The 23,305-nt window shown below is 45.2% G+C and overlaps 1 protein-coding gene across 6 annotated transcripts in view; it reads left to right on the forward strand.

Moving 5' to 3' along the window:
- KDM2B (lysine demethylase 2B) overlaps positions 1-23,305 on the forward strand; it is a 759,008-nt gene that overhangs the window by 103,834 nt on the left and 631,869 nt on the right. The window lies entirely within an intron of this gene.

Consider the following 23,305-nt stretch of genomic DNA (forward strand, 5'->3'; position numbering starts at 1 on the left):
TCAGCAATGACCCAGAGACAAGTATATTTTAATTTTGTTAATGGTAGCGCCTCATGCTAGTCTGAAGCGCTTTTTAATGGGTGTTCCTAGTGCCCTATGGTGCGAGATAACACGAATAGTTAAAAAGCATGCTGGAATGTGTGATCTGAAGGGTTAGTGTGCCTGATCCAGAGTATTGCATGTAATGATACACTTTTGTACTCCTTATGCAAACAGAATCCAAGATGGCAGTATCTTGTACATACTGTAGTTGGTGTAGTGCTTGTAAAATATCCCTGCAGTATCTGAGCTAGCTGAGGTGCCAGTGGTCAGGATTTGCAGTATGTTATGTTCTGCACAAAGTGCATCCTATGCAGTGTGTATCTCTTACCCTGTAGCTTGTAAGATACTTATGTGTGTGAGACATAGTTAAAGGTATATTTATGTAGGATGAGGTGCCTGTGCAATGTACCGCTACAGCAGGGGCCTCCAACCTTTTCTGTTATAAGAGCTACTTATTTTCACTAAAAATAATTCCGAGCTATTAATATTGTTAGTGTTGTAATAGTTATCACATCAGACAAGATTACATTAGCTGCAACCATATGCAAGTTTACCAGCAGTAGTCAGTGCACCAGGCAGGTTTGCCAGCAATATTGTACAAAAGGCTTTGCCAATTTGGAATGTCTTTACATGGGTAATGCATAACAGCCATGGCTGCAATGCCACTTGCACAAATACCAAATTTAAATATATTCTTAAAATTCAACCCTTTTTTGCGAAATATCAGCTCATAAATTCTAAAAATACACACATTTTTCTCTCAGATATGCTATTTTAAATTCTGGTATACATTTTTATTTTGACAATCAATTTTATTGGTTTTCACATAATAAAAAAACACAACAATGCTACACGTTGGCCTACGACACCATTATTTACTGCTCCACATATTACCCAATATTCCCAAGGTCAATTTGATCACATAACGCGTACTCATGTTACCCAGTTCCTGCCCGCTTATCTTCATTTCACCGAACCCAACCATTTGTCCCATATATGCCCATATTTGGCAGGACAACCGCTTGCCTCATACACTGGTTTCTCTTGCATGGCACACCAGTCCACTCCTTTCCACCATTTTGCGATGGACGGGGGAGGCAGGGTCTTTCAAAGCAGCTGCAATGTCTCTTTTAGCCACCATGATGGCCACCCCTAGGAACAGTTTATTGGTTGTGGAGACATGCATGCCCTCCATCACACCTAGGAGAAGGGCAAGCGGACTAAGGGGGACCGTCCAGCCTAGTATATCACTCAGTTTTTTCACTATTGCTGACCAGTATCTGGTGAAAGAGGTGCAAGACCAGACCATGTGAAAGAAGTCGGCGGGGTCAACCACACATCGTGGGCATTTAGGGGTAGGAAGGAAGCCAGCCCTATGCATTTGGATCGGGTAAGGTAAGCACAGTGCAGATAGTATATTTGGATTAGGTGAAGCCTGGCAGAGATGGTGAGTACACAGGGGCTATAAGGGCATCTCTCCAGTCCTCCTCTTCTAGAGGGCCCAACCATTCCTCTCAATGAGTTCTGAGAGAATCTAAGGTGAGTGGGGAATTGGTAATCAGAGAGCGGTAAGTTTGGGAGAAACTCACCTTCCCTAGGTTACCCATAAGTATTTTGGCTTCTAGTGGACTGAACTCTGGGAGTGTAGTGTTCACGGGGACGTGAAGGGCAATAACATGCCGGAGTTGGAGGTACTTATAAAACTGGGTGGAGTGTAATGAATAAGTGTGTTGTAAGTCTTGGAAGGAGCGCAAATGCCCGCCTTTCCACCCATCCTGAGGTGTGTGATTCCTATCAGAACCGATTTCCGGAAGCCCTTCAGTGTCGCCACCTCCCCCAACCAGGTACCATGCCATTCGGGTGTCTGTAGTGTGAGTTTGACTTCTCATTGAGTGTATCGCAGTGCAGAACGCCATGCCAACAAGACTATCCAAGTTATTGCCGGAAGAGTAAGAGAAATTGGGGCCCCGTAGAGCATAGCCTGGACCCAGGGAAACTCAAGACTTTCCAGTTCCAGTCGATAGGCCGGATCTGACCATCCTCCAGAAAACCAGTCGTGTATTACCAGTAGCCGGGTGGCCATGTGGTACTAGAAAAGATTCGTCTTCCCCATACCTCCATCATATGGAGCCCGTTGGCACTGGGTAAGGGCTAGTCGCGACCTGGAGTTACCCCAAAGAAATGTTGTGATCATAGCATCCAATCCATGGAACCAACTACAGGGGAGATGGAGCGGAAGATTCTGAATCACATGTTAAAGCCGGGGAAGCACCATCAATTTGAACAGAACAATCTTGCCGAGGGGATTAAGGGGGAGAGATCGCCACCTACGGAGATCTTCCTTTGTGCATTTAAGTAATGGGGTGACATTGAGGGACCAGGTCATCTCCGGGTGGAGGGCTACCCAGATGCCGAGATACTTGAAGGAGAGACGTTGCAAGGGGATGGTTGTTTGCCAGTCTATACAATCACGTGAAATGTGAAGGGGCACCAAGGTTGACTTGGCCAGGTTAAGGCGCAGGCCTGATGCTTCCCCAAATAACCAGAGGATTCGGAGGCACTGCGGACCCGAACGTGCCAGGTCAGCAAGGAAGAGGAGAACGTCATCGGTGTACAGTGCGATGTGATCCTCATGGGCATTCCGCCAGTGCCAACCTTGTATCTGGATATCAGTGCGGATAAGACAGGCTAATGGCTCTATTGCTAGAGCAAAGAGGAGGGGAGAGAGAGGACCACCCTGCCGGGTTCCTCTCTTGATAGGTAAGATCTCTGCGAGTGACTCGTTGACAAGGACCCTAGCTGACGGGTTAGAGTAGAGCACCAGTAAAAGCCTCTGGAAATGCGCATCAAATCGTTCTCTCTCCAGCACATCACCCAAATACAGCCAGTTGACCGTGTCAAAAGCCTTTTCGAAGTCAATTAGTAATAAGGCTAAATATGGGGGGAGAAGGTGGCGATGAGCGAGCACCACATGTAAGCGACATAGACAGTGTCTTGTGCTTCAATGAGGCATGAAGCCCCATTGATCAGAGTGTATGAGGCTACTGAGTACTCGCTTAAGACGCGTGGCAAGGATGGTCGCATATATTTTGACTTCAGTATTTATGAGCGAGATCGGGCGATAGTCTGAGCAGGAGGTTGACGGGGGATCCGTTTTGGTAATGTCCACAATCGTAGCCATGTCAGTTTCTGGGGGAAGGGTGCCTCTCTCTATCACCTCCTCGCACAAGGCATGAAGGCGTGGGATCAGAGTTACTCAAAACGCCATGTATACTCTGCTGGCATGCCATCTGGACCGGGAGTCTTGCGGGTGCGAGTGCTGAGATTGCCTCTTCAATCTCCTCTCTTGAGATGCGTTCATCCAGGCCCTGTGCTTTGATTTCTGAGAGCCCTGTGAGCGGGATGCCCTGTAAGAACTAGGAGCTGTAAGTGAGTTCCTATACTAGGTCTGCTAAGTAGAGCTCCATGTAATAGTCCGCAAAGGCCTGTGCAATGGGGACCGGAATGTGGGACGTGTGGCCTCGAGTATCCTGGATCTCCGGAACAATCCAGTTAGCCAGGGGGTGGGAAGCAAGCCAATCAGTGAGTTTGCCATTTTTATCGCCCCATCCATAAACCCGGGCAGTAGAAGACCTCCAAATCAGCTTGTCCGATTCGAACGATATATGTCTACTTTCGTCACTTATCAAATGGAGCTTCTGGCGTTCAGCTTCTCCCTCTGTCACAGTAATGTTTTGCTCTAGGCAGAGGGCCCGGGCCTCCAGTTTGGAAAGACAATGATACTGCGTTAATCGCTTGCTCTTGAGATACCCTTTAGCATGACCTCGGATCGTGGTGTTGCCTGCCTCCCATAGTGTACCCTGAAGTTGTACTGTGCCCTCATTGGATTGGAAGTAGTGTTTGCATTTGTCCCCGATCGTCTTTTTGTAGTCTTGATCTTGGAGAAACCACTCGTTGAGCCTCTAAATGGGACGTGGGGCCCCCAACATGTAGAAGAAGGGGAGAGTGATCCGATATGCCTCGCGCTAGTATTTGGATGTAGGTGACCATCCGACAGTCTGGGGCTGCTGGAGGTATATAAACGGACACTAGATTAATAGTGGCATTTCCTAGAGTCCCGTGAGGGTCACATATAGGCCTTGAGGATCGCTAATTGTGGGGACCAGTGTAAAGGGAAGGGAACACCGCAGGAGGATCACCACTCCGCGGGATCCTCGGGTGAACCCCGAGTGCCAGACCCTGTCAGAACCCTGGCGTGCTAAAAAGGGGCAGTGGTTCCCCATGAGATGCATCTCTTGGAGCAATAGGACATCAGGTGTGACCCTCCGGGTGTTTTTTAAGATCATAGTATGCTTCACTGTATCTAGGAGTCCATTCACATTCCAAAAACGGACTCGGAGGGGTTCTCCCTCGTAGTGGGGCATTGCCATGTTGGTCTGGTGGTGCTACATGGAGCCGTCGTTGTGGGCAACTTATTGGATCTGAGCGTCTAGAACTTGAAATATTCTGGGGAAATCGGGCCTTGATATGAAGGACGCCTGCACACGCATTTTAACGTCGTAGCCATTGCTGCAGCTGAGTGGAACAATTTTAACAAAAACAGAGATAACAGTCACTCCCCTTCCCCGCAACCAGCCCCCAACCCTATACGTCTCCCATTGAATCATCTGTCACCCAATTAACTAAAATTCAGAACAGACTAGGCTATGAAGCCACGTGTGGAAACAGAGTGGTGGACCCCTCTATATGACAGGATTCTCAGTTCTCCAGAACAGAAGCGTGGGTGATAGTGCATTGTAGCCTAGATTCGGGGCTTCACGAGAGGTTCGTGTCCTCTGACCTCGGTGTTGGAGACATGAGGGGGTTCCCTCCAAGAGTCCCTTCCAGGCTATTGAGGCTCTCTGAGAGGTTCGGCGGGCCCTGAGGTTTAGGTGACCCGCACGGTCTCTGGGGGTGCCAGCAGGTGAGGTAGATACTGCTCTTTGAGCGTTGCACCTTCTCTGGAAGTGTGCACGTCACCTGTGGGAGCCCGCAGTTTTGGCTGTCTGTGATGATGTCTGGGGGCCCGGTGGAGGGGCACTCATTCGGGGATGTAGCGGACATTCCTCAGTTATCCAGGTCCATGCCGCCTCCAGGTTGTCAAAGAAGTGGGTCTTGTTTTGGAATAGTAGTAGGATCTTCTTTGTACTTGTGCTTCCTTAGTATAGTCTGAGAAAATCATTACTTTGGCCCCCTGATAGAACAAAGCAGGTTGTGTGCGATCTGCCTATAGGATAGTGTCCCTATCCCTGAAGTTTAGGATCCTGGCAATGATTGGGCGATGTGGGACTTCCAGTGGTGGCCTGGGCTTGAGGGCTCAGTGGGCACGTTTCACAGCAAACCATGTGGAGAGTGTACCAGATGGCATCCAAGAAGTGAGCCAGTCTTTGACAAAGTTGGCCTCTTGCGCCAGTTCTGCTCCTTCAGGGACTCCCATTAGGCGGAGATTATTCCGTTGCGAGCGATTCTCTGCGTCTAATGTGCGCCTATGGAGGTAATTTGTTTGACCTGCTCCTTCAGTTGTAGTACTTCATCCTCCGACTCAGACAGTGGGGATTCAACCTCTGTTATCCGGGCTGTGGCATTGCGAAGATCTTGACGGATGAGGGCCATATCCACTCGAACCGCCCATATCTTAGTTTTTACAGAGTCCTGGGACGACTTTATAGCTTGCAGGATCGTAGTGAGATCTCCTTCTGATTGAGCGGTCGTAGCTGGTATTGTATCCCCATGGCTGGGGCCACTGGTAGCATATTGATCCATGTGGGTCCAGGATGGCGGTGGTTTCGCTCCCTTTTCCTTCCCCATGGCAGGACTGTAGCGAGGGGGCAGTGTAAGTCCACAACGTATGTCTATCGCCAGGGACTCACTTCCTTGATTGTCTACAGTGGTGTGTCAGAGTTTTCAGCTCCCGCTCTTTGTAGCGTGTGCCCAGGCATGTTTAGTTATACTTGTGTTAGTTCATACAGGGTTTTCCAGGGTTAATGTCATTAGTGTGGGTCCCAGAGAAGACGCATTCTGGGGATATTCGGGGGGGGGGGGGGGTCCATCAGAGTTCTTTGGCATCCACTGAGTTCTTGCCGTGATCAGCGCGACAGTCTCGTTTCGCCTCCTGCCCTTTAGTTGTGTCTGTAGTGTAGGTATTAGGGCAGCCTGGCCTGAGTGGGGACAAGCTCTGAGCGTCAATCCTGCCTCTTGACGGCCAAAAACTGGAAGTCTATCTTCGCCAGACAGTAGAGGTACGGTCACAGAGCCCAACGGTGTTCTGGCACGCTCTCTCAGGTCCTCTTCACGGTCTAAGCTGGGAGACCATCTTCAAGAAAGATCTGGAGCTCCACATGACCAAAGGGCCGGGGCGCATAGCCCCCCCACCGACACTCTGTCTTGCTCTCTCAGGGCTCCAAGATCTTAATGAAGTTGCAAGATCAACATTGATTCCAGCGTCACCACCGCAGAGACTGGGACATCTGCACCTCAGCAACTGCATCACGGCCGCTGGGGTGCGGGCCCCAGAATGCAAGGCAAACCACCCGTGCAGGTCATAGGCTCATTCTACTTGGGTCCCTAGGTCCACCCACTTGTAGCAATGCCCTCTTGGTGACTCCCAGGCGAGACCCATCTGTCTCGGGGTCGACACAGCTGTAGGAAGGCCCAGTCGGCACCTGTCCCAGTGGCCGCCCTGCCTAGTCGCAGGCCGAGTGCGTAGGGGCGCAAGAGAGGTGGGCACAAGCCGAAGGGCGCCAGGCACGTGCCCCAGATAATGCTCCCACACTTCATGTTGGCCCGGGAGCCAACAGGGGGGGAGGCCCAAAGTCTTGCCATATCCGCCAATCAGGACCACTTCTTCACAAACTTAGCCCACGCGTCAGTTCTTGCTCCATACCTTGTTTAATCAGAGCATCTAGGGGGACCTTAGTCTTCACTCAGACGCCGCTGTTGTGCTGTCTCTAACCTCCTACAGGCCCCACCAGTTCGGGGAGGAGCAGCCAGCTTCTCCCCCAGCTTACCTCATGTAGGGATTTGTCACCTCCGGTTCCTCTTGGCGCAGCTGAAGTCAAGCGGCCCAACATCAGTCTGGAACCAGCCACAGCCGAAGCACCCACACAGCCTCACTTGCCCCAACAGGGCCCACACAGCAGCAGGAGGGGTCAGCCTCCGATATGATGCCTCAACGGTCACAGACGGATCGCGGCTACCATCCTTCCTCACAGAGAGAGCGAAGGCAGTAGGAGGGCTACCGGCGCGATGTCAGCAGGTGCGGCCATCCGGCAGTCCCCACCTGGCACTTCACTGGTCGTGTGTGTTGCCGCCAGTCGGGCCCATCACCTTCTGCACACCAGCCGCCATCTTGTCGGGTCGCATGACAGAAACGCGGCGTTCCGCCTCCCCTAGTGGTCCTCAGTGCATATGGTGTCTCCGGCGAAAGACGTCCGCCTGGCAGGGGCCACCGTCAGCTACCAGCAAGGCAAAACTGCACTCCGTGGCCCGCAGTCTGCAACCCTTACGGACCCGGGCTACTCCGCTGCCATCTTGCCGCAGCCTAGTCACTGTCACGGGTGGGCGATATGGGCATCTGTATCTCAACTGCTGCTCTGGTCACCACTCCGTGCGGGATGCCTTAAAGACGTTTCTGGTTCTGGAGGAGAACAAGGATGTGAGAAGATGACAGAGGGGTCCGGAACACCCTTAGAGTGCGATCGCCATCTTGACGCTTGAAGCCACGCCTTTGGTATACATTTTTCAATTCAGCCAAGCAAAAGCTTTTAATTTATTCGGGTGGACTGCACACAGGAGAGCTATGTATAGGTAGCTGTAGAGCTACCAGTAAGTCACCAGCTACTCTTTGGAGAAGCCTGCTCTACAGAGTACTTTTTTGCTGTCAATACAGCCTATGCCTTTATTAAGATGCAGAGCCCCCTTTTTCTGCACCTCACTCTCTTTCAATGCATCCTGTCATTAGAGCATGGCTCCCCATCCTGTGCTGATCTCACACACCCTAGCACTCCTTACCACTCCTTACCAAGGGTCTGCGTCTGAGGCGCCACTTGCTCAGATACCTGCACCAACTTCTACCTCCTTTCACCACACACCTTTACACCCACATTTAGATACAGGGTCCTATTCACAAAGGTATATTTACATTTGTAGATGTGCTCTTGAGTAAATGTACTACAACACCTAGGAGTAACTTCTGCTTTTCACCATTTCTGAGAGTAAATTTACTCCTATGTGCAGTATTACATGTCTATGTCCCCTGGTGGAACCTCCTACACCAGGATTAATGAATGTAAAGTTAGTATTCATAACTTCTCACTCATTGGCAGAGGTCTCCGCCACCGGATTGTAGACCTCTCTATGTTAAAATTATAGGGAAATATAATAAAGTTTATTACACATTCAAAATTTGTTAAACTATTTTAATATAAAGTAGTTGTCTCGAGGTACTGTGTCCAGCCTTCTGCTTTGAAGCGCTTTTGCCATTTATGTAATTTAAAAACAACTTCATTTTAACTGCATTTTTAATTGCTTTGTGCCACATATACTACATTAGTTTAATTTGTTTTACCTCCCTGGTCCGGCATGACTGATTAGCAGTCAATTGTTGCGGAGGGAGAGCAGGTCACGTGGGCTGTCCACTTTCTGGTTGTCAAAGAGAAGTTAGCGGGCTAGTTTATTTCTAATTGGGTCATCTACATAGTGGGCATCTGTGCGTGGACGCACCGCCAGTGCCCCAAAGTCAAGACAGTCTGTACCCATCCACGCTTGGATCGTGCTCAGCAATAGCCCCCCTGTCGGTTTTGCCATTTTTTCAGGGACCTCCATTATATATTCAGGAGAAGAGCTGCTTAACCTAAATCCCTCTGGTAAGAAGTGCTCTATATTGGGCCATTAGACAGCACTAACAGATCTTTCTGCCAGATTTGTAATCTTAGCTTGAGCCATGCTAAAATCAAGGCACTAAACCCTCATAGCGCCCACAGCATGGAGCAAGCTAAAAGCTCACACATGTACAGCTGTAGTCTTATAAAAATAAATTCGAATTTGCTGATTTCCTAGATGTCTAAAATTTGGACATAGCATTTGTTACGGAAACTTGGGTAGACGCTGCCTCAGGTCCTGACCTGGTCTCGGCAGTCCTGGACGAGTATTCCCTCTTTAGTAATGACCGTAATGCGAAAAAAGGTGGAGGTCTAGCAGTTATTTAACGCAACCATCTTAAAGCCACCTTCTCTCCCCTTCCTCCCTCCTTTAATGTGAAGTGTTATCGTTCAGGATTGAACTAAATAAAAATTACTCCTTCAATGGCCTACGTGCGTATCGCCCCCCAGGGCCTTGAGCGGCCTTCTCTCAGGCCTTTAGTCAACTAATGGAAACTCTGGTAAATTATACAGATTTCACAGTTCTTGGAGACTATTTAGAGAATAGTCAGGACAGTTCTGGCTGTGATGGCTAATCTAGGGTTATCTCAGCTGGTCAAGGGCCCCACGCTTCAAGTGGGTCATTTACTTGATGGCATTTTTTCTGATAACGCATTTCTTTATCCTACCACATCTCTTCTGCTTATATGGTCCAATCATCTAGCTGTCAAGTTCGAAGTAGCGACAGCAACTAAAGCTGCTATTACTAATTCACTTCAATCAATTAGGACATCTTGTCCTTGGCATAACCTAGGTGTTTAGCTCAACATTAAAGTACTCTGCCCTCTTCAAATGATTTAGATCACCCTTAATAACCATCAGTGGTTAGAATCTAGGTTAAATCAAATAGTGCCAAGTAAACTGTGTAAATGCCATAGAATCACCCCTTACAAACCCTGGTTCTCAGAGAAACTTAGATTACAAGAACAACTTTGTCGCAGGCAGGAAAGAAGGTGGACAATTTATTATGACTGCATAGAAAAGGAAATATACAAGACCCCCTCTGAGATAATAAAGAGTTGATCATCCTGGAATAAGCATTCTATATTACCCACAAAATCGAGTCATCAAAAAATTCCTCAAAAGAACTGTTCACTATCATAACAAGCATTGTAAATGCAATAGGTCTCGCCTTTGATTAAGTTAAAGCCATTTGCTTTGCTAATGGTATTGTATAGCAAAGCAAATGGCTTTAATTTAATAAAAGGTGAGACCTTTTGCATTTTCAATGCTTTTTTTTGTTAGGCACGGGGGAGATTAAGAGATTTGCCCAGAAACACAATATGTTGAGCGTCCATGCTGAGACTCGAATCCAGTTCCCCGGCTCCGAGGTCGACCGCCCTAGCCTTTAGGCCACACCACTTACTATGTCCTGTGCTGAATATTAAAAATTATTACAGTTTAAAAGTATCTTCACTCTATTTCAAGCAATCAATGATTTCCCACACTAAAACATATTTCTTTTGCTTTGGGTGGCACATACATATCGGAAATACTCACGTCACAACCACTTCCCAGGACGCGACATTTTTCTACAGATATGAAATATGTCACCCGTAAATGCGCCACAATGAAATTGACACTTTTCTTACAAAAAAGATACATTTCACACCGAAAGAAGAGCAACAAATGGATTTGCAGAAATCAATATAAACTTTAGAACACGGTCACAACTCTTAGTGTGTTAAGGAAGACCGCCTTCTGTGGAGCATTTGGCATTGCGTAGATGATGAGTCACCGTATGTACTTGAATAATAATTTAAAATAAATGACGGGACGGCTCATCCACATTCCTGACTAGTGAAACATTCCTTACACAAAAAAAAGAACTATAATATAGCACTATAGAATCAAAACGAGGAGTCTGGATGTGACAAACCCCGCTGATCAGAACACCTTGGATGCAATTTTCACAAACCCTCTCCTCCTCCTCTCAGAGTAGACAAATATATGATTTGAAAAAAAAAGTTGTTTCCACGTGACTTGACACAGGTATGTGCGGAGAGCAATGCGTCTCTACAAGCCTAACCTCTCACTAAGAGATTTGCCACATCACTGGTGCATCTCACCGCATTTACTCAGCGTTTGTTTATGCTGTTGCTAGCGGCTGCCCTTCTTCGTGCCTACTTACTTGAGCACGATATCTTGGCACACGTACTTTTATTCAGAGACGGAATCAGTTATAAATCCAACAAACAACATACAGCGCATGCGCACGTACTAAGAAGAGCGATCCCGCCAGGTAGGGCCCATGGACCAACAATGATTCATGGTGCTCGTGGCCAACTCTGGGCAATATTTATAAACTTACTTCATTTATACTGAACAGGCGCAAGGACACGATCTATGACATTCTATCAAAGTGAAACAAGGCAGCAGGCGGCTGTCTGTCAGCACTAACTTCACAGAGACTGGGAGCGTACCTCAGCCCCCACCGCTCGTGCGCTCGCCCATCACTCACCCATTATCAGGGGCAGCAGGAAGCAGAGGGAGGTGCGCAACATCTTACGGTGTGTCCTGGGGTGTCCCGCCACAGCACACTTAAAACAAGCATTAGTTTTAAACAAAATGACTGCAGGCAACGGGAACACGGATAATGGGAAGGGGCGGGACTAACAAGCATTAGTGCTTATAATTGAAACAAAATGGCATCGGCCTGTCCACATCGGCGTGCACATCTGTGTCCATCCGTACGCGTGCATATTCAGCTTTGGCTGAATCGATTACAAAAGGCCCTCGCATGGCGAGAGCAGCCCAACAACGGGAAGGGGGCGGGACTAACAAACATTAGTGCTTATAATTTAAACAAAATGGCGTCAGCCTGTCCACATCGGCGTGCGTGTGCACATCTGTGTCCATCCGTACTCGTGCATATTCAGCTTTGGTTGAATCGATTACAAAAGGCCTTCGCATGGCGAGAGCAGCGCATGCTCTGCTATCGCCAGGTGAGGCCTAAAAAGAACTATCCAAGCTTTCAGATAATTAAAACAACATGGCCAACCAAGCCTTTAGAAGTTTGTTATCTTCATCCTTTCAAGCTAAGGTTAAAGATGTATATAACATCTTTTCTGCCAACAACAAGCAACCTTCTTGCCTGTTAGCTGAAAACCACTTAGATAGAGGCTTAGGGCCCTATTACAATGTTGATCGGAGGCCGTCTCAGTGTGGGAACCGAACGACCGTAGTTTGTGTAAATCCCTGCACCGTTAGGCAGCTCATGGTGCCTGCTTCATGGTGCAGGGATTTTCAGGGGGGCTACACGGAGGGATGGGGGCCCTGCAAGGGTCCCCAAAGTCACTTTCCGACAGCCTTTCCTTGTCGGAAAGCCCGACATGGAAAGGCTGTTGGAAACCGACATCATAATCCCGACGGTGGAACCGCCGTCTGTATGGGATTATGAAAGGTATCCGACTGGCCGGCGGGCTCCCTGATCCTGTCGGAACGCAGTTGGATTGACCGCATTCGGCGGTCAGACTGTAAATCTACGGTGTCAGTCGGTAAGCCTCCGACGTGTGGCCGGAGGCTTACTGAACTACATCGTAATGAGGCCCTTAGGCTCTACCGATCCACCCTTGGGGTCACCTAACACCCCCAAATCAGCTCATGCCCCATGATTTTATCCTCCTTGTCCCCACTGACCTTGGAGCAGGTCCAGGACCTACTTAGTAATATTCATTCAGGTTCCCATCTGGACCCTTGTCCTCCAAAAATCTTGCATACGATTCCAGAAACTGTATCGACCCATCTAACTGACATCTTTAATTCGATGTTCAGATTAGTTATTTTCCTAAAGCCTGGAAAAAAGCATAAAGCCTCAAGAAGCCAAACCTTGATGCTTCAGATCCCAACAGCTGCAGGCCACTCTCACACCTACCTTTTCCAGCTAAGGTAATAGATAAGGCTAATAATCAGGAACTTACAACCTTTATGAACAACAATCCCCTTCTGGACCCGACTCAGTTCAGCTTCACAGGTGAACACAGTTACCGAACTGCCTCTGAAGATATTAGACAGATGCTTAACAATGGAGGTAATGTTGCTCTGATTCTACTAGACCTCTCGGTGGCATTTGACACAGTCAGCCATGACCTGCGTATTAATCGCCTATACTTTATCTACTTTACTCTTTTAAAATCTTTTGTCACTGCACATGAGCAATTCGTTGCTTTGGACAAATTCACATCAGCCCCATTTTCTCTACCATGTAGTGTGACAGGGCTCATCTTTAAGTCCAACCCCTTTTAACCTGTACGTCACCACCTGGCACGTATCATTAAATCCTTTGGTGTTTCAATGGTATCCTATGCTGATGACACCCACATCGTGTTTTATATGGCCTGTAATCCAGAGGACATCACTATTAGGTTTCATAACAGCATGCAACAAACTAGTACGTTGATGAATTAAAATTATTAGAAATTGAACTGTGGTAAAACCGAGGTTCTGCTTTTCGGAAGGAATACCTCTTTTTGGTCCCCAAGCTGGTGGCTACAGAAACTAGGCAACCTACCCACTCCAGTAACAAAACATAAAAACCTGGGGACCTTTTTTGACAGCAAATCTTCATTTGAAACCCAGATTAATGCCATCACATCCTCCTCCTTTTTTACTTAGAAACTTCTAAGGAAAATCTTGCCATTCATCCCGCAGAAGTTGCAGAAAAGCGTGGTTTTTGCCCTCCTACTGTCCACACTGGACTACTGCAATGCTTTTTTTATGAACTTGCAGAAAAGACTCTAAAACAGGGGTACTCACAAACCTTCTCTTGGGGGCCAAATTTACAGTGTGGTTTGTGGCCGAGGGGCGCACCTTGGGGATGGGGTCATTGGGGGAGGGGGCGGGGCTAGAGCAACAAAAACAAACTGTGACCATGAGGTGGAACACAGGTCCCTGCAGCGGACGCCTTCGTCCACTGAGCCACCGGACCCGGCATACACATATCTCTCTCTCTCCCTCTCTCTATCTCCCTCCTCCGTCTCCCTCCCTCCTCCGTCTCCCTCCATCCTCCGTCTCCCTCCCTCCTCCGTCTCCCTCCCTCACCCTTCGTCTCCCTCCCTCCTCCATCTCCCTCCCTCCTCCATCTCCCTCCCTCCTCCGTCTCCCTCCCTCTCTCCCTCTATCCGTCTCTCTCCGTCTCCCCCCTGTCTCCCTCTCTCTCTGTCTCCCTCCCTCTCTGTCTCCCTCCCTCTCTGTCTCCCTCCCCCTCTCTCCCTCTCCCTCCCTCTCTCCCTCTCATTCCCTCTCCGTCTCTCTCCGTCTCCTTCCGTCCTCCGTCTCCCTCCTCTCCCTCCGTCCTCCGTCTCCCTCCCTCCTCCGTCTCCCTCCCTCCCTCTCTCTGTCTCTCCCCCTCCCTCTCTGTCTCTCTCCCTCCCTCCCCGTCTCCCTCCCTCTCCCCGTCTTCCTCTCTCTCCCCGTCTCCCTCTCTCTCTCCGTCTCCCTCTCTCTCTGTCGCCCTCCCTCTCCGTCTGTCTCTTTGCCTCTCTTTCTGTCTCTGCCACTATCTGTCTGTCCCTGTCTCTGCCGATCTGTCTCTGTCTGTCCCTGTCTCTGTTAGTCTCTATCTCTATCTGTCTCTGTCTGTTTCTGTCTCTCCCTACTGCCCTCTGTCACCCATTGTCCCCTTACCCGACTCTCACACCCTGCTGTTCTCTTGTCATTCTTTGTCACCTCTCTCCCCCCCTCCCCCCCTCCCTCCGCTTGTGTGGTAGCTGAGGCAGCTTCCCTTCCAGGGCACACACACAGACCCACCCCAGTACTTCACAGGTCTTTAAGCGACCATCTGCATGATAATGAGGCTTTGATGTATTTCACCTCTTAGCGCCCCAGCAGCTCCACTCCGACTATCGCTTGAATCCCTGGCCCCCACAGAGTCTGTGTTTGCGGACACTGCTAGGAAAATAACCAAATACCGGTACGATGTCTGAAAGGTCCGCGGGCCGCCAAGAAAGGCTTGCCGGGCCGCTGGCGGCCCGCGGGCCGTACTATGAGTACCCCTGCTCTAAAACAAGCTACAGATTGTACAGAATGCGGCAGCTTGCTTATTGTTGAGGATCCCTAAGCATCAATCTGCCTCTCAAGCCCTGTCCAAACATCATTGGCTCCCCATGAAGAAACGCATTGATTTTAAAACACTATCACTTATAAGGCACTACATGAGTCTGGCCCTGATAACTTAAAACAAAGATTCCAATGGTACATTCCTTCCAGGTCCTTACGTTCCTCTTCAACGTTTAATCTAACTGTTCCCAAATTAAGAAGATCGAACTGAGGAGACAGAAGCTTCATTATCTGTGCTTCCAAACTTCGGAATACTCTTCCCCCTGACCTTGAGAAAATTATAGGACTGCTGATCTTTAGTAAAGGTCTGAAAACATGGCTTTTCCATTTAATAGTCTGCTCTTATTTATATTTTCTGGCATAACTTCTAGTATTACCCTTTCAGCTAGTGCCTAGACGCCTCCGGGCAACAGCAATCGATATTTCATTTCAAATACCTATTTTAAACTTAGAACAATTCAAATAAAATATTACAACACATTAACTTAAGTGTGTATTGAATAGTATGTTTATTAAAATATATCTACTTATACTATAATAATAAAAAAACATACCTGGAGTAAAATGTTTTTAGGTCGAGCCTGGGCAGTGCATGCGCTGCTTTGCGAGGCATGCTGTTTTCAGTTAGGGATTTGGAGCTCTGCCCAGTCTCCGGCCATATTTTTTAATTGGCTTGTGTCGTTGTCCTTTGTAAATGCAGGCTTCTGATTCCTTAATTGCCTTGTTAGTCCCTCCTTAGTACCGCCTTGTCCCATGAGGACTGGCCCTTTTCTGTTGCTACATGGTAAGTTTTATTTAGTCTGTAAGCACTATTTTCTTGTTATGGGTTTTTCCCTACTGCAGGCACGCCGTTCTTTCGTTACATTCACTGCGCCAATGCACACTTTCACTTCCCAAGCAGCTGGGACAATGGCAGCCGCTTCTTTGCAGTGCCATAGGTCTCGCATTTAGGAGAGTTTGAGCTATTGGCATTGTAAATGTCAAGAGCTTAAACTCTTGTAAATGCGAGACCTATTGCATTGCAAATATTTTTTTTGTTGTCAAAGCTCCCACGCTGCACTTTCACATGCATGAATGCCGCACCCCTTTCTTTAGAAGAGCAGTGTCTAAGGAAAAGTGCGCGGCCGCTAATAAATTGAAACCGCGGCATTGGGGCTTTTACAAATAAAAAGCATTTGTTTGACAAACCGATGCTTTTTTTTTTGTCAAAGCCCCCATGCCGCGGTTTTACTTTAATAGCGGCCGCCCACCTTTTGTTAGATATGGCTTTTTTGAGACCAAGATTATGCTTGATTAAAGTGCTTTAATGCTTTCCGTAATACACAGTCTGAATCAGGCTAATGCCTGCCATAATGCGTTTCGACCGCTAAGACGCGGTCTTGATCACATGACACGATGCTAGCATTCAAACAGTTAAATAGTGAACAAGCCCTATAGGTGTTAGAAACTCACAGGCACTGTTAATAGATATAAATGACAGACTGTACATCGGTGTTACTTCATCGTAAAATGGATTGTCTACCTTAGACATTTCTCATAAATATGATATATACAGTGTTAAAAACTACTGCACATGTTCAAACTTTAAAATTATATACACGGTTCAGGCATATGACCTTAATGGGCATATCTTGCTAAAATATAATATAAATATTCTCACAACATATTTGTTTGACATACCGATATTCATATTGACTGCTTGTATGTATTCTTATGTCGTAGAACCTGCTTAAAAAATAGAACCTAATTAAGACATTGTATTGTTTCCTATGCATGACTAATGTCCCATTGGTGTACTGTATGCCAAAACCGTGTTAGAACATCATAGCAGCTATAATCACTGTATATTATTTTTTAGACAGTCATCATCTATAAAGTGCAGTGCATAAATATTGCAAAACGTGCTGTGCAAAAAGTGTCACCATAATACTACAATCTGACCGGTGAGGCTGCCCAGAAACGTATTTCTAAGTCTGAAATTTGATACTTATAAAGTGCAATTGCTTGAGCAAACATAGGACAATCCACGATCTACACTGAGTAAAACAATTTGAATAAAAAGATTGGATACACAATATGCCTATATATACACAACCTGATGTGGTCATATTTGTACACTTTGAGACACAACATCAGTATGACCCCTATATCACAAAGAGGACATGCCAATCTTTCGCATACTTGAAACTGTGTGCACCAGGAAGGTCCTCTAGATCTCTTAACAGGGGGCCATATAAGAATGTTGAAAGAGTGTAAAGACCACTGATATTACATAGCAGACATTAAAGAAAATTATGCAAGTCCTCACTTGTATTCAAACCGTTTGGCATTTTTGTACCGAGGGCCAAAATAAAGTGTGACTCCAATTGGCGTAAACTTTTTTCTCTATTGCCACCACGTCTGGATACGGGGACTGCTCCAATAACAAAGTATTTGAACTCCTTGAGATTGTTCTGGTGTACTAACTTAAAATGAAGGGCTATAGGATAATTGGGATCAGAATTAACCACTGCCCTCAAATGTTGTAAACGTTTGGTGCTGCCTACATACTTGAGCCCGCATGTACACTCTAAAACATACACAGCGTATTCTGTGCGGCACGTGTAATGACCCTTGATTTTTATAGATACTGAACTGAATGCTGTTTGATATTCAGTTGTGTTAGCCCCGAATTTGCAAGCGCGACACGAGCTACACTTAAAAAAAAACGTTTTTGATAACCAAGTTTGTGTAGGAGTAAATTCGGACTGCTTTTCACTAGGGCGTCCCTCATTGAAGGCGCTCTTCGGGATGTAATAGCAGGCAGTGCAGGGAGAATTTGATTGAGGGTCATATCAGTTAGGACAATAGGCCAATGAGAATAGATGATACTGTTTATTTTTTTCTCTTGTTTACTGAATGTAGTGATCAGTCTGACGGTCTGTGATTGTCCTCAGTAAGACCTGTGGGAGATGTAGAATCTAAAATCCTACCGGTTTTAGGTAGTAGGCATACCTCCCTAGTGTGTGAATTGGCTTTAGCGAGGGCCTTGCATAGATCAGAGTAGTTGTACCCTTGAACGAGGAACCGATCTAACGCCTCCTATTGACACTGTGCCAGATGTTCATCTGAACTGCAGATACGGCGAATTCTTAAAAATTCGCCATTCGGAATGCTGTGTATCAAGTGTCGAGGACGGGAGCTGCTAGCATGGAGAATCAAGTTCCCAGCAGTGCTTTTGCGGTGGAGTTTAGTCTGAATTATGCCCCTGCTTACATATAACTGTAAATCTAAAAACTCAACACATTGATCACTAATTTCTGCCTTGAATTTTAAGTTCAACCTATTGTCATTGATGGAAGCTACAAAAGCTTGGGCTGCCTCCTTGGTGCCATTCCATATTATGCGAAACATCATCAATGTACCGCAAGAAGTGTCTCACATGGGAATCCCAAATGTTTTTGTGTTGTATCTTGATGACATGCTCCTCCCACCAGACCACTTAGAGACATGCGTAGCTGGGGGAGAAGCATGCACCCATCGCCACTCCCCTTAATTGCTGGTACACTTCCCTACTGAAAAGGAAATAGTTATTGTTAGGGCATAATTCAATCATTGTGAGGATCATACAATTGTGCTTGTGTAAATGAATCGATCTTTCATCTAGATAATATTTAACAGCAGCCAATCCATCAGTATGATGCATACTTGTGTAAAGCGATGTAATGTCCATTACGATAAAAAGATTGTCTTGATGCCATTTAATTTCATTGATCCTTCTTAAAAAGTCACCAGTATCTTTGATGAAAGAAGGTAACCTGGTTAAATGCTCTTGCAGGAAATAGTCAACATATTTTGACATGGATTCAATAATGCTTTTTCTCGCCGAAATGATCGGCCTTCCTGGAATGGGTAAAACATTTTTATGTACTTTCGGGATAAAATAAAGCACTGGTGTAGTAGGATGTTCAATCTTTAGAAAGTGACATTCATTTTTAGTTAATACTCCCATACGTTTCCATTGTGAAAGATGTTGAAACACATTGTCCTTTACGTTCTGAAGATCTTGTACTGAGGCTTTCCTGAAACAGGTTGTATCCTCCAAATGTCTATTGGCCTCCTCTAGATATTGTTGTTTGGGCCAAAGGACAATGTTGCCGCCCTTGTCTTCTTTGTTAACTATAATTTCATGATCATCTCCCAGTTTTTCATAAGATTGAAATATTGTACTTGCATGTGATTCCTCCGATGCCTTTTGCGGTTGATGGTATTATAAGTTGTTTGAGCTCCTCCACAACTCTGTCGCTAAATACATCAATTGCGTCTTTTGGCATCAACGGAACAAAGATAGATGCAGGGCGAAACGGACTGCTGGCAGCTTTGCCGATGTTGACTCCCACCTCAGACAGGTCTTGTTGTGTGGAATTGGAGGAATCGATCTCATCCTTAGCTAGAGAGTGTAAAAGGCTAAGGGTGGTGATATCATTAGCCTGTAAATTACTGTCACCATCTCCACATGTACTATTATCAACAGAACTGGTTGTGGTATTTCTGAGTTGATTAAACGTAATGAGCTTTAGTTTGCAGGTAAACTTGTAAACATCTATTGTAGATTGATTGTACGCAAAGTTACTCTCCGGACAGTATGTGAGGCCTGAGGATAAGAGTTGTGATTCTGCAGCTGTTAATGCAGTATCTGTCAGATTGATCATGGTATTATCTTTGGATTTGATTATCGCCCCGACTTCTTGGCTTGATATTGCTGCTTGTGTTTCCTCCTCTTCTCGCTCTTGCATTTATTTGTTCCTTCTTCGCCTTGTTTTGTTTGCTGATTCCGGGGGCACTAGGTCTGCCTCCGTTTCCGGCGTAAAAAAGTAAGTTCTTCCGCAGGTGTTAAGTTTGTTGCCCCCAATTCTTGTGGGCCTGATGTTGCTGGGCTGCTGTCATCGATATCACTATTGCTGGTGAATGAACTGGCTTCAGAATCCAAATGTAGTGTAGCATTACCTACTAGTGATGTAAGTTGGACTCCGGGCATTTTGTTGGTCAAAGCTTGTCTCCTGAAGTATCAAATTTGCAAGAGAATGTAAACACTCTTCCTGTTTCATAGTCGTTCTTATCTCGCGCAAACTTGAGGATTTTATGTGTTTTTAGTACATCCTCATGCTTTTTTATTCTTACATTAATGTCCGCGCGGCCTTTCGATATCATTTCCTTTTGTTCCTACCCAGCTAGGAGGCCGTTGACCCTTTCAATTTCTTTGAGTATAGTATCTCGGTCTATTTTTGCGTATTTTATGAGAATTGTAATCATATTCATTGATGCTTGCAGGTTATTCTCCGCCCACTCTTTTAGCATAGAAGAGGTTGGGTTATCAAATGTAGGCGCAATCATTACTCTCATCCCTCTTGATACCCTGTTAGCATCTCTATATTGCTCAAGTGACTTTTTTTCCCACCATTTGGTGAGCTCTGTTTTAAGTAATTTTTCTAATGTCCTCAAAAGGCTTTTTGCATCACTGTTGATCATATTACTTGTTTGTCCACTTTGCTCACTGTTAACTTCAGGCAAGTTTAGAAACAGCGCTTCAGCTGCTGCCTCACGCTCTCACAGCGCGTCGTTGGAAGACATTGTGTAAAATGTATGAATAGCACTTAAAAAGACAGGTGCTTGTTGCCTTCCCAAGACACCTCTATTGCCTGCGTAGAATCTCTCCATCCGTATGTCTCTGTGTCAGCCCTTCTTATCAGATTGAATTGCCCGGTCTCTCGAGTCCTCCAACCGCTCGGGCGCCGCAGATTCTTCACTGGAACAGACGTAATCCTACTAGATCCTGCAGAGATAACAGGGTGAGTAAACTAATACTCATTCCGGGTCAAGTCCTTCTCTTGCGCAATGTTGGCTGAATGTAACCGAGGCAGCCTTTTCTGGATAAATTTGAATAGAAAGCTCACAATACTGACTCACCCCCTTTCACGACGGGACCATCCAGGTATGGACCTCCAGATATATAAGGGAAATGAAAAATGATGTAGTCAATAAATAATTTTATTAGCATAGAATATTATATATATATTATTTTTATTTAACAAAGAGATATACCAACAACTTCGAGGAGTGGCTATGGGGGCATTTTTTTCTCCCAGCTACGCGTGTTTACACGTTGGCTGGTGGGAGAGACATGTCCTCGGTCACACCTACAGTGACACGTTTATTGTCAGATGGTGGCGTTTTATAGACGACGTGTGTGTGATTTGGCAGGGATCTAAAGAGTCCGCACAAAGTTTTGTCGATTAAATTAGCAACAATAATTTGAACTTGGAATTCACAGCTACTATTAGCAATGAGAGGGTTGAATTTTTGGATGTTGAATTATATGTGAGTAATAACATCATTCATACTAAACTCCATAGAAAGGCTACGGCCGGTAATTCGACTTTACATGCTAGTAGTACTCATTCCAGACACCTTGTTAAAAGCATCCCCTATGGGGAGTTTTTAAGGATAAAAATGATTTGCAGCAATGAGAAAGACCTAAGAGACTGCCTTAATGACTCAGTGCAGAGATTTTTGGCACGGGGCTACAAGATGAAGGATTTACAGTTAGCTCTGTCTAAATTAAACAATATAGACAGAGATACAATAGTAGTAAATAAAGAAGTTAATGAAGCATCCATTGAAACTAATAACCCTAAAACTGAAAAGTCAGTGGTCAGACTTATCACTACATTTAAATGTCAAGAAAAACAAGTAAGAAAAATTATCAACAAAAGCTGTCCGATTCTTAAATCTGACATTACCCTTGCCCCTGAACTGGATGCCCTGCAGCTATTACGTTCAGAAGGGCACCCTCTATGAGGGATGGCCTAGTAAAAACCAGTCCAGAAGTATGTAACACCAGTCACTGGCTATCTAATAGGAAAGGTTTTTACAAATGCAGTTCATCGAGGGCTTGCAAGTTTGGAGTTAATAAACAGGAGTTTTTAGATGCTTTTTCCCTCACCCCTTTCAAAATCCAGGGGTTATTCACATGTAAAACCGATTTTGCCATCTGTGTATTAGAATGCACATGTCATCTGAAATACATAGGCAGCACTAAACTCCAGGTTTTTAATCGTATTTTACAACACTTACGTGCCATTGTAAATTCGGACTCCACTTATCCAGTCGCGTGTCATTTTAAATTAGTGCATCATAATAACTTGAACGATCGTAGTTATTTTGTAATTGACACAGTGCCCAAATCGATAAGAGGGGGTAACAGAGAGAAAATATTGCGACAATTGGAGCGCCAATACATCTTACAATTAGATACTAAGATGCCAAATGGTTTAAACACTGGAGAAGATTTATACAATTCCTTATAGAATAGGTTTTATCTCTAAGTTGTTATTCTTGTTCCATGAATTATGATAAATATTGTTTTCAGTTGTGATTAACGTTTATCGGGATTTTAGCCTTGCATTTTATCGGATTCTTTACTGGTTTTACTATTAACTTGGTTTTACTGGGTTTTTTATATGGTGTCTGTGAGATATGAGGTTCCGATTCTTGTTGGTCTTAAATGAATTTATATATTTATTTATTATCTTAGTCTTTAACATAGTGTACTGATGACGTTTGATGAACTCTGGTGATCTCAATCCTGTATATCTTTTTTGCACATATTTATTATACATTAGAAATGTACATATTTTGCTTAATTTTGCACGTTCAAATCCCTCAGTAAATTAGCATTTTATGAAGAAAAATTATTCTGGTATTATGAAATAATATTGCACTAGCATTTAATAGTATAATGACTGATTAACGGTTAATTTCAGGCGCCTTTGCTTTCTGCTTTAAATAATCCGCACATACATTATGCAGGCGATCTATGTTTTTAATAGTCAACTAGTATTTGTATTCATTTATTTATTTATGTATGTGATGTTAAATTTGCACATGTTTTGCACTAAGCACTTTACTCCTTTTTCAGAGATATGTAAGTTTGATAGTTTAAGACAGTGTAATGATATTAATGCCAATAAATGTTGGGCACTTGCTCTGTATTTTGAATGTTTTGGATGTTTTAAATATTTGAATATTTCAATGTTTAAAGATTTAATTATTTAAACATTTATAAATGGCACATACCTATAATACAAGATAGTAAAATGATTACCAGCAGGAAAAGTTTTCAAATCGAAGTTATGTTATAGGTTTATCACTGTCACTTTCTCATATATACATAGTCTGTTTTCCATTTTCATGAAATGAATGGGAGGAGT

This window comes from Triturus cristatus, chromosome 11 (genome assembly GCF_964204655.1).
Source record: "Triturus cristatus chromosome 11, aTriCri1.1, whole genome shotgun sequence".
In the NCBI taxonomy this organism is placed as follows: domain Eukaryota; kingdom Metazoa; phylum Chordata; class Amphibia; order Caudata; family Salamandridae; genus Triturus; species Triturus cristatus.